Source organism: Capricornis sumatraensis, chromosome 9, assembly GCF_032405125.1.
Source record: "Capricornis sumatraensis isolate serow.1 chromosome 9, serow.2, whole genome shotgun sequence".
NCBI lineage: Eukaryota > Metazoa > Chordata > Mammalia > Artiodactyla > Bovidae > Capricornis > Capricornis sumatraensis.
The window spans coordinates 45,932,799-45,944,447 of NC_091077.1; the positions used below are offsets into that span (position 1 = coordinate 45,932,799).

Here is an 11,649-nt window from a genome sequence, read left to right on the forward strand (position 1 = left end):
AGTATCAGATAATCCTGTAATAAGCCATAGTGGAAAAAAATATGAAAAAGTAGGTATGTATAACTAAATCACTTTGTTGTACACCAGCTATCAGCACAACATTGTTAATCAACTATACTTCAATAGAAAGTAAATTAATAAAAAGAAGTATCAGATAAGAGGTCATTCATAAGTTGTGATGACTCTGGTTTTTAAGTCATGTTCAGGGCTGCTTATATGGCCTTTGTGCTTCCTGTGTCACAATAAGAAACAAATGATAACTACCAAGTGTTATGCATCTTCAGTATGCCAGGTGCAGAATGGCTGATAGCTGAAACTGATGGTTGGTTTTTATTTTGAGTAGCTGTGGACCTATAACAAAAACAGTACACACACAAGAAGAGTTTGTAAAACTTCTGTTCATTTATTTATTTTGTAAAGTTTGTTGGGACTTGCCTGGTGGTTCAATGGTTGAGAATCCAGCTTCCAGTGAAGAGGCTTGATTCTTGGTTGCAGAAGTAAGATCCCATATGCCGTGGGGCAGCTAAGCGCACCCGCCGCAACTGCTGAGCCTGAGAATCACACCTGGCAAACCTACACCCCACGGTTAGAGAGAAGTCCTTGCTGCAGTGAAGTAGCCTATGTGCCACACCCGAGACCTAACGCAGCCATAAATACATAATTTAAAAATTTTTATTACAAACTTAGACAAAATTTAGTAAATATAAGAGTATAATCACTGTCCATGTGGCTGTCAACAAGCTTTAGTAATTAAAAATTCGAGACCTATTTTTTAAAAAATCTGTATCCCTACCACTCTCTTTCCCCCTCAATTATATTGAAGCAAGTTCTCCAAATCATGTCTTCCTGAAATATTTCAATACATTTATCTAAAACTGATATAAAACACATACACATGATAGCATTATTATACTTTAATAATTCCTAGATATTACTAAATATCCAGTGTTAAAACTGTACTAATTTGGGAATTTTCTGTTGGTTCAGTGGGTGGGACTCTGCTTCCACTGCCTAGGGCCCAGGTTCAGTTCCTGGTTGGGGAACTAAGATCCAGCAAGCTGCATAGCACAACCAAAAAAAAAAATTTGTCCTAATTTCCCAATAACTATTTAAAAAATTATTTAATTGCTCTCTTTATTGAAGTATAATTTACATATCAAAACATTTCACCCATTTTAAGTATACAGTTAACCCATTTTAAGTATACTTACAGAGAAATAAAGAGTGATTTTGATGCTGTCTTTGAAGTTTTGCACTGGATTTTTTTTAAGTTTTTATCTTATATTGGAGTGTAGCCAATTAACAATACTGTTATAGTTTCAGGTGGACAGCAAAGAGACTCAGCTGTACATATACATGTATCCATTCTCCCATCCAGGCTGCCACATGACATTGAGCAGAGTTCCCTGTGTTATACAGAAGACCTTGTTGGTTATCCATTTTAAATATAGCAGCGTGTACATGTCAATCCCAAACTCCCTAACTATCTCTTCCCTTGATCCTTCCCCCACTGGCAACCATAAGTTCATTATCTAAGTCTGTGAATCTGTTTCTATTCTGTAAAGAAATTGATTTGTACATTTCTTTTTAGATTCTGCATATAAGGGATGTCATGATATTTTTCCTTCTCTCTCTGACTGACTTTATTCAGTATGACAATCTCTAAGTCCCTCCATGTTGCTGCAAATGGCATTATTTTGTTCTTTTTAATGGCTGAGTAATATTCTACTGTGTATAAGTACCACATCTTCATCCATTCCTCTGTTCATGGACATTTAGGTTGCTTCCATGTCTTGGGTGTTGTAAACAGTGCTTCAGTGTACATTGGGACACATGTATCCTTTCAGACCATGTTTTTCTCTGGATATATGCCCAGGAGTGGGCTTGCAGGGTTATATAGTAGCTCTATTTTTAGTTTTTATAGGGACTTCTATACTGTTCTCCATGGTGGCTATACCAATGTACATTCCCATCAATAGTGTAGGAGGGTTCCCTTTTCTCCACACCCTCTCCAGCATTTATTATTTGTAGATTTTTTGGATGAGGGCCATTCTAACCTGTGTGGTGCAGTACCTCATAGTTTTGATTTGCATTTCTCTGATATAATTAGTAATGTTGAGCATCTTTTCATGTGCTTCTTGGCTGTCTATCTTCTTTGGAGAAATGTCTCTTTAGATCTTCTGCCCAGTTTTTAATTGGGTTGTTTGTTTTTTGATATTGAACTGCATGAGCTGTTTGTATATTTTGGAGATTAATCTGTTTATGGTCACTTTGCAGATATTTTTTCCCTTTCTGTGGGTTGTCTTTCTGTTTTGTTTATGATTTCCTTTGCTGTGCAAAACCTTTTCAGTTTAATTAGGTCTCATTTGTTTACTTTTGGTTTTATTTTCATTACTCTAGGAGGTGGAGCAAGATACGGCTGTGGTTTATATCAAAGAGTGTTCTGCTTTTGTTGGTAATAACTTTGTTTTTAATTTAACTTAATGTTATTTAAATTTTTTGGCTGTGCCATGCAGCATGTGGGATCTTAGTTCCCTCACCAGGAATGAAACATGTGGCCCCTGCAGTGGAAGCCCAGAGTCCTAACCACTGGACCTCCAGGCAAGTCCTGGAATAACTTTAAATGGAGTAAAATCTGTGAAATATTGAATCACTATGTTGTGCACCTGAAACTAAGATAATGTTATAAATCAACTACACTTCAATTAAAAACAAGCAGTCTATGGTCATACCACCCTGAACGTGTCAGATCTCATCTGATCTCGGAAGCTAAGTAGGGTCGGGCCTGGTTAGTACTTGGATGGGAGACCGCTTGGGAATACCAGATACTGTAGACTAATAAAAAGAAAAAAAAAGGAAGCAAAGAAACCATACTTATTTGCAGATCAGTACTGAAGTGTGAACTCTTCAAAGGAGTCTATTAAAAGTTCCTAAAAGTCCCTTTATTCCATTTTAGCAACAGAGGGTGAGCACGCACTCTTCGTGGTCACTTGCTGAGGATTCTGGAGACTTCCGAGCCCTGCCTTCTCAGTATTGGTTGGCTGCTTTGACTTAAATGAGCCTCACTGTAGAGACAGTAGGACCTAACCTGGTTGATAGCATAGTAAGAACACCTAGTTCATGAAATGATAGGGAAACTAGTCAGTCATAATTTCTCTACTTCCAAATAGAAACAGAATCGTTGACATAATTTTGATCCATTAAAAGTTTAAAAAGCTTTTTTTAAAAATCAGTATGAATTCATGGATTCTAACGTGTATCATGCATCTCCTTCTATTGAAATTACTCATTTTTATACTCAAATTGTTCCATCTCTGACTGGTAGGAGCTAGTTTGACTCCTCAATCATTTTGGTATAACCCTAGTATTCTTCATCTATTTTCTTGCATTTTGATGTGACAAGATGTCCCAGACTCACAAAAAGAGATCTTTTGACTTAGCAAGGCAATTTAGGGAAGTGGTGTGTTGTACCTTGAATTTTACGAGGTATGGGTTTTGAAAATTTTTTCTTCGTTTTCCAGAATTGCTATTTTACAAAATATTTAAACTGGAAGAATCCTTACAATGATACTATTACTTAAAAAAATTTTTTTTATAAACAAAGGATATTTAAAGAAAGCTAAGTGGGATGAGCAAGGAAAACAAAACAGGACATTAGCTTGAAGTACAACATCTGGCTTGAGATCTGTTCCCAGCAAATTTTAGATTCTAGGGTATCCCTTTGAGCAGACTTCAGAAGTGTGAATGAAATATGGCTAAGCATATTACTCTTGTTTTCAAATTATAGTCCTCTGCACACAGATGTCTTACCGTACAATTGCCAGTTTCCTGTTCTTCCAAAGCATCCTCTAAATGTTTTTCTCTCTCCGCTTCACCTCTGCCACAGCACCCCACATCAGCTTCTTAGTGAGAAGTATTTGGATGCAGATTTGTTCTCTTCATGGCATCTGACAAAGTAATATTTTTTGTTGCAATTTGCTTATATGAAGCTAGATATTGTTGATCTAGCCTTTGTGAAAAGTTTGAACCTTGATTTGGAATAGATATATTGACTACTAGTAAAGTGTTGTTCCGAGGCCCTCACTGCCTATTTCAGTAACTTATTTATTTCATCTTCCTAGTTTGGGATTTGTAATATGTTACTTTTCTCTTCCTTGCTATGTTTGTAGTAAAACACATTGGATTTAGAGATAGACCTGGGTTTGAGTCCCTGAACAGCCACTCATTAGTTTATGACCTTTCCCAAGTTGTTGCTTATTCTTTCTAAGCCTCAGAAATGGGTTTATAGTGAGAATTAAATGAGAATAATGCATTTGTGTAATTGGCATACCGACAGTTTAATTTGGGGTTCAAATTCAAGCTCCGTCATTTACTCTGGGAACTTAGGTTATTTACTTACTCTTTTATTTTCATTTAAAAAATGTATATCATGTCTATGTCAGGGATATTGCAAGAATAATATGGGATATATGACCAAACTAAAATATTTAACCCACCACCTGACACATTTTAGTATGAGAATTTTAACTTTTGTTACACATTCTGAAAGGCCTTTTAATATGAAAGTATCTTAATAAAATGAGAGAAGATGCTGGATATTTTAATTTTTAAGACATGCCCATTGATTTGGGTATTTTATTATTTGAATCAGCAGAACATCAGGCAATATCCTAAGATAGTCCTTTAACTTCCACGTTATCTGAAGGTTATCTGGAGTGGTGAATGGATCAGAGAAAGAAAAAGAACATCAATTGATGCACAGTTGGTTTTTTTTTTGTTGTTGTTTGTTTGTTTTGCCACACAGCTTTAGGGATCTTATTTTCCCTACCAGGGATCAAACTTGCAACCTCAGCCGTGAAAGCACGGAGTCCTAACCACTGGACCACCAGGGAATTCCCTGCACAGTTATTCTTGCTTGGAGACTTGTCTGGATAGTCAAGGATACTTTCAAAGCTTGAATGATTTTACCTTCCTTCTTAAGAATTGCATGTACTGTTTTTTTTTTGTTTGTTTTCTTTTAAAAAGATTGAAATATAGTAATTGATGTACAATACTACATAAGGTTCAAGTGTACAACATAGTAATTCACAATTTTTAAAGGTTATACTCCATTTATAGTTATTATAAAATATTGGCTATCTTCCCTGTTTTGTACAGTAGGTCCCATAGCTTATTTTATACTAGTTTGTACCTCTTAAGCCCCTACCCCTTTGTGCCCTTCTCTCCTCCCCTCCCCACTGATAACCAGTAGTTTGTACTATTTGTGACTCTCTTTCCATTTTGTTATATTCACCAGGTTTATTTTTTAGATTCCACATATAAGTGACAGCATATATTTGTTTTTCTTTGTCTGACATATTTCACTTAGCACAATACCCTTCAGATCCATCTATCTTGTTGCAAATGGCAGAATTTCATTCTTTTTGTGGCTTTTTTTTTTAGTATTCCATTGTATACATATACACTGCATCTTCTTTATCCATTTGTATACTGATGGACACAGGTTGCTTCTTTATCTTGGCAACTATAAATAATACTGCTAGGAACTTTGAGGGGCATGTATCTTTTCAAATCAGTGTTTTTGTTTTTTTCAGATATATATCCAGGAGTGGAACTGCAGTGTCCTATGGTAGTTCTATTTCTGTTTTTTGAAAAACTTTCACACTGTTTTCCACAGTGGCTGCTCCACTTTACATTCCCATCAATAGTGTATGAGCATTCTCTCTTCTCCACATCCTTGCTAACATCTGTGGTCTTTGATGATAGCCATCCTGTCAGGTGTGAGGTGATATCTCATTGTGATTTCAATTTGCATTTCTCTGATGATTAAAGATGTTGAATATCTTTTCATGTGCCTGTTGGTCATCAGTATGTCTTTGGAGAAATGTCTGTTCATGTCTTCTGTCCATTTTTTAAATTGGGTTGTTTCTTGATGTTGAGTTCTATGAACTGTTTTTATATTTGGGATATTAATCTCTTACCAGGCATATTATAAGCAAATATTTTCTCCCATTCAGTAGATTCTGATGGTTTCCTTTACTGTGCAAAAGCTTTTAAGTCTAATTAGGTCCCTTTTTTTTTTTCTTTAAGAGACAGATCCAAAAAAAATTGGTATGATTTATGTCACAGAGTTTTTTGGCATGTGCTATTTTTAAAACAGGACTTCCCTTGTGACTCAGACGGTAAAACATCTGCCTACAATGCAGAAGACCTGGGTTCGATCCCTGGGTCAGGAAGGTCCTCTGGAGAAGGAAATGGCAATCCACTCCAGTACTCTTGCCTGGAAAATCCCATGGATGGAGGAGCGTGGTAGGCTACAGTCCATGGGGTCACAAAGAGCTGGACATGCCTGAGCGACTTCACTTCACTTGATTTTTAAAACAAAAGATATATAACCTGTTGCCTTTTTTTTTTAGTTGTGCCATGTGGCTTGTAGGATCTTGGTTCCTTGACCAGGGATTGAACCAAGGCCACGGTACTAAAAACCCTGAGTCTTAACCCTTGGACTGCCAGGAAACTCCCTGTCCTTTTTTATAGTCACCATTTTGATGTCAGTTTTAATATTTTGAAGATAGTGTTAGTGAATCAGTATCTCCAAATGGTACATCGGATATAGTATCAAACGCAGTAAGTTGAATCATAATTTATGGATTTCTTTTTTGCTTGAAGATTTGGCATTTCCTAAACAGAACTTCTCAAATGTGTTGTAAGCTCAAGTACATCTGAAAAAAATCAGATTCAATGAGTTGAAAGGGGAATGAAGAACATATTAGGTAAGTAGGTAATTGACCATTAGGTAATGGCTTAGATAGGTATTTTGTATGTTATTTTCTTATTATTTATAACATCATCAAGTATTAATATTATAGGAATTCACACCTTATTAGTTGTGATAAGCAAGCTTCCAAAATGGCTCCTAGTGATCCTTACCTTCTGGCATTTATGTCCTTGTGTAGTCCCATCCTACACATACATGGTAAGATGTATAGCCAACAGGAATTACAGAAATGATGTGTGATTTCAGAGTCTAGGACATAAAGGACTGCAGCTTTATAATTGTTCTTTTGGATCACTTGGTCTGGGGGAAGCCATCTGTCATGTCATTAGAACATAGAAACTGTTCTATGGAGAGATCCACATGATTAAGAACGGAGCCTTCCTCCCAACAGTCATTGTCAAGTTGCCATCTTGGAAGCAGATCTTCCAGCCCCAGTCAAGTCCACAAATAACCGTAGCCCAGTCATCATCCTGACTGCAACTGTATGACAGATCCTGAACCAGAATGGCCCAGCTAAGCCCCTTCTCAATTCCCGACCCACATAAATGGTATGATATGATAAATGGTTATTACTATGTTAAGACAAAGTTTTAGGAAATTTGTTATGCAACATTAGATAATCAATACACTGATTATAAATGATTGTTAGGTTATACTAAGTGATCATGTACATAAGGAATAGCCAACTCAAGATTTCCCTTTCCAATTAATATTAGGACTCAACTACACTGATAAGGCAGAGAAGGCAATGGCACCCCACTCCAGTACTCTTGCCTGGAAAATCCCATGGACGGAGGAGCCTGGAAGGCTGCAGTCCATGGGGTCGCTGAGGGTCGGACACGACTGAGGGACTTCACTTTCACTTTTCCCTTTCATGCATTGGAGAAGGAAATGGCAACCCACTCCAGTGTTCTTGCCTGGAGAATCCCAGGGACAGAGGAGCCTGGTGGGCTGCTGTCTATGGGATCGCACAGAGTCGGACAGGACTGAAGCGACTTAGCAGCAGCAGCATACTGATAAGGACATTAGCAACTATCATCATGTTCAACTAACTCTCCCCCACCCCCGTCTTTCCATCACACAAGCCTGGCAAAACACTAACTCTGACCTAACTTTGGTTCCCTTTTACCTCAGGGCTGCTAAATGTTATTGGGAAAAAATGTGCAACTGTGCCAGTTGCCATTATAAATTCCTGCTTTGCAACCGCAGCTGGATCCCCAACACTGTCCTAGTAGTATCCTTAGTCAGCTGTCATGGCATTTTATTTAGGTTATTTCAGATTTCCACTCTCCATTCTCCTTAGGTACTTAGGTATTACCACAGGCTCGCTATCAGCAGATCACCTTTCTTCTTACTGAGAAAATAGCTTATCTGCATTCATCCTCTCCAATTACAATAAAGGAGGTATTCCTCTTACTGTCTCTAGTTTATCCTTTGGATCCCACCTTACTTTCTTCTCAAAAATTACCCTCCTATACCTTAAACCTCTCTCAATAGGATCCTTCTTGTTAGCTTTGAAACAGTCAATTTAGTTAAATCTAATATTTATGTATGAGCTCTTATGAAGTATTGGTTAACAGTGTAATAACATTTGAAATGGGTTCCTGATTATATAGCAATGTAAAAAGTTTTGAATTCCGATTAATATTTGGGCCTCAGCTCTGTGAGAAACTCCCTATATGACACTGAGCAGCTTTCTCTGTGCTTTAGTTTCCTAATGAGTCAAGTTACGAATGATCTCTGGGAGAAAGCCTTCTGAGTAAAATCATAAATGCCAAGGGCTTAGTAGCCAGGTCAGAAATGTGAGGTCTTCTAGTTTTATAGTTGAGTTTATACTTGTGATCCTGCCAGGCAGCATTTCATGTACAACAAAGTAAAGCATGATTTTGATTAGGAATGAAACTTAGGGTATGTGCCCTGAGTAGATAAATGGGGAAAAAGAAACTGTGATTAAAACAAATATATATACACACACACACACACACACACACACACATACATATGTATATATATAAATATATATTAAATAAATATATATTGGGCTGTGTTGGGTCTTTGTTGCTGCAAGAGGGATCTTTCAGTCACTGTATGAGGGATCTTTAGTTTTGAACTCTTAGTTGCAGCATGTAGGATCTATTTTCCTGACCAGGGATGGAACCTGGGTCTTCTGCCTTGGGACTGGGGAGTGTTAGCCACTGGAGCACCAGGCAAGTCCTTTTTTTCCCCCTCTTTTTAAAGAGTTTCCTTAAGTAATATACATTGCCTAATCTAACCTGTGCTTCAGGACATAACTCTCTTGTATATCTTGGGAGGCTACTTAATTATTGAAGGAGCTCAGTTTAATCTCCTTTTGTTATAACTGCAAAGAATATCCAGTATTGATGAAATAATAATGAGTACATTGGGTCATCTTAAGTCCATCAAAATACAACATCAAAATAATAAAGCAGAAAAGGAGCTTGGAAGAATAACTATGTGAATACATGCCCAAAGTACTGATTTATTAATTAAATATTCTCATCAGATGAAAGGTATTACATTATAAAATAACATCCAATTATCTATCCTATTTTAAAAAATCACCCAGGAACTTCCCTGGTGGTTCCATGATTAGGGTTACCTGCTTCCATTGCAGGGGGTGCGGATTCCATGCCCGGTTAGGGAACTAAGATCCTGTATGCTGCACAGTGCGGCCAAAAAAAAAAAAAATCACCAAAACTTAGTGACTTTGGCCAAAGCTGGAACAGAGTAGGGCTGGGATCAGCTGGTGGTGGCAGGCATCTCTCTTCATGAAGTGTCACGGCTTCTGTATGCAAGCTACCTTGAACTTCCTCAGAGCACAGCAGCCTCAGGACAGTCCGTCTACTTACTCAGTGGCTCAGGTTTGCCTGTGAAAGCTTCCAGCTAAAAAGGATAAAGTTGTGTAGCCTCAGAAGTCATACAGGATCATTTCATAAACTGCCACATTCTCTTGGTTATATGTGAATCACAAGCCCACACAGATTCAAGGGGAGGGAATTAGGTTCTACCTGTTGATGAGGTGGGTTTCCCTGGTGGCTCAGTGGTAAAGAACCCACCTGCCACTGTAGGAGATGTGGGTCCAATCCGTGGATCAGGAAGATCCCCTGCAGAAGGAAATGGCAACCCACTCCAGTATTCTTGTCTGGGAAATCCCATGGACAGAGGATCCTGGTGGGCTTCAGTCTGTGAGGTTGCAAAAGAGTCAGACATGACTTAGCAACTAAACAACAGCAAAAATTGATGGGCAGTGAAAAAATTGCTTTGCACAACAGCATGTGGGATGGGGAATATTTTTGTGGCAATCTTTAGAAAATTCATTTTGCCACAGTGATCTTGTTCAGTTGCTAACTCGTAAGCAACTCTTTGTGACCCCATGGACTGCAGCACACCAGGCTTTTCTGTCCTTCACTATCTGCTGGAGTTTGCTCAAACTCACGTCCATTGAATTGATGATGCCTTCCAACTGTCTGTCTGTCTCCCCTTCTCCTTCTGCCCTCAATCATTCCCAACATCAGGGTCTTTTCCAGTAAGTTGGCTCTTCACATCAGATGGCCAAAATACTGGAGCTTCAACTTAATCATCAGTCCTTTCCTTTAGGATTGACTGGTTTGATCTTGCAGTACAAGGGATTCTCAAGAGTCTTCTCCAGCACCACAGTTCGAAAGCATCAATTCTTTGGGGCTCAGTCTTCTTCCTGGTTATCTAAATGAAAGCAAATACTTGTCTGCTGATGAAAGAGGGGGTGGGGGCGGAGAGAGAAAGAGGTCCTCATGACTCACCAGACTAAAATAATTTAGACAAACTCATCAAGGAGGACGGGCTTCCCTGGTGACTCAGATGGTAAAGAATCCGCTTGCAATGTGGGAGACCTGGGTTCAATCCCTGAGTGGTGAAGATCCCCTGGAGGTGGGCATGGCAACTCACTCCCGTATTCTTGCCTGGAGTACCCCCATGGACAGAGGAGCCTGGCGGGCTATCATCCATGGGGTCGCAATGAGTTGGAAATGACGGAGTGACTAAGCACATATTAAGGGGTACAAAGTGAAGGAAAGTTACATGGCTCAAAATAGCCTGGAGTTAAAACTCCCCTCTGGGTCCTCCCTACCATTCTATGCAAAACAAAGAACTCTCTCACCCAAAGAAAAAAAATTGGGCATTAAGGTAGATTATACCCAGCTCCCAGCCCGTCCAGCCTCTGGCCATCTCCAGAATTCCTTGCCCTAGCTGTTTAAGAGATAACTACTCTGAACAACCTTGGAGACAAACAGGCCCCCTTAAGACAGTAGATTTCCACATATATGCCTATATATACTTACTCTTTTCTTGGGTTAGTGCGGCAGCTCACTAATCTGACTACTGCCCCTTCTCCCCTTATTAAAGGTGATCTGATCTGTTCCTGTAAAGTGCCGGTCTCGTTTTTTCCGAACCTCGCCTTCTCTAACTCCCTTACCCTACACAAAACACTGAGTGCAGGTGTGCAGCTGTGAGTAACAATTTCTCCTTTCTTTTAAAAATATTTACTTGGCTGCATCGGGTCCTAGTTGTGGCATGTAGGATGTAGTTCCCTGATAAGGGATTGAACCTGGGCTCCCTGCATCAGGAGCCTGGAGTTTTAGCCAGTGGACCACAAGGGAAGTCCCAACAATTCCAAATATTATCAGCCTCTTGTGTAAACAATCCCCAGGATGTATGGTGTTGGTGCATAGAGTTCAGCCAAAGAGGATGATGTCAACTTTTTTACCTCGTAGGAAATGAAAGTAAAACCTGTTTTAAACCTGAATGTTTTAAACTCTCAGTAAGTGCATGTGCCACCTGGTGGAGAGACAGTCAAATATACATTCTGTTCTGTT

The 11,649-nt window shown here is 38.8% G+C and overlaps 1 non-coding gene across 1 annotated transcript; it reads left to right on the forward strand.

Annotated features, from left to right (window-relative positions):
* The first annotated feature begins 2,718 nt into the window (after positions 1-2,718).
* LOC138086731 (5S ribosomal RNA) lies at positions 2,719-2,837 on the forward strand. Its single transcript, XR_011145435.1, has one exon. It is a non-coding gene; the product is annotated as a 5S ribosomal RNA (ribosomal RNA).
* Positions 2,838-11,649: the final 8,812 nt, after the last annotated feature.